Raw genomic sequence first — 907 nt, 5'->3', positions numbered from 1 at the left:
ATGAAAATAAGAAAGAATTGTTGGCTTTTTTCGAGATTGCCCCGGTTCCTTATCTACTGTGGGCGTGTCTGCCGGCAATTTAATATTGATTTTTTGCCCTTTCCTCCCCAATCGATGTGAGCAAAATGTCAGAAGTCAAGTGTCCAGTGCTAAACTATCAAATTCGTTGGCATTATTAGGTTTTAAGAATCAACACAATGTTCATATGGCAGTGCAAGAGAACGATACGATTTCAAATACTCTCATACACACATTTTCTAATAATACCAATCTAAATTTCAATCTAAACTTGAAGAGAATCACGAAATTTTTTTTTTTTATTTTCAAAGTTTTATTTTTCATCATCGCGAGTCAATTATTATTTCGTTCCTGCAAAGCCATTTTGATTGTTGAAAGGTATGGGATGAAATGGATGGTCGAAGATTTACTTGCCACCGCCACCACCACCACCACCACCGCCTCCTCCATGAGGTTCAGGCAGAGGATTGGGTGAACCTATGGTTTAGCGGAATAAATGAAAGCAATAAAATAATTTTTGTCTTTTTGAAAAGGACGTGATTTACTCACCCATAGCTACAGCTATCAAAGCCAGTATCGATGCTAATATCGTAAACAATTTCATATTGAAGTGACAATGTGATGCTCTGAAGATCTGACACTTTTATTTATACTAAATTTTTCTACTCATTACGTATTTAATATAAAGTAACGAAATAAAACATATTTTTCTTCTTTTTTTTTTTTTTTTTTTTTTTAATTGACGACATATGAGCAGCGAGCCTGATAACAAAATTCACGGCCAATTCCATATTGGTTTTTTTTGGGAAACCCAATAAAAAGGCAAGTTCTCAAAAGTATTGAAATTCTAAGAAATTTAATCAAGTGTGCTTAAATGCATTTCGCATTT

The 907-nt window shown here is 34.0% G+C and overlaps 1 long non-coding RNA gene across 1 annotated transcript; it reads right to left on the bottom strand.

Moving 5' to 3' along the window:
• Window positions 1-320: 320 nt before the first annotated feature.
• Window positions 321-648, bottom strand: LOC119643175. Its single transcript, XR_005248231.1, has 2 exons — window positions 568-648; window positions 321-495 (listed from the first exon to the last, which is right to left on the bottom strand). It is a non-coding gene; the product is annotated as an uncharacterized LOC119643175 (long non-coding RNA).
• Window positions 649-907: the final 259 nt, after the last annotated feature.

Source organism: Glossina fuscipes, unplaced genomic scaffold (genome assembly GCF_014805625.2).
Source record: "Glossina fuscipes isolate IAEA_lab_2018 unplaced genomic scaffold, Yale_Gfus_2 58452, whole genome shotgun sequence".
Lineage (NCBI taxonomy): Eukaryota > Metazoa > Arthropoda > Insecta > Diptera > Glossinidae > Glossina > Glossina fuscipes.
Note: the sequence above shows the minus strand (reverse complement) of the source record. Positions and strands in the feature narration are given on the sequence as shown.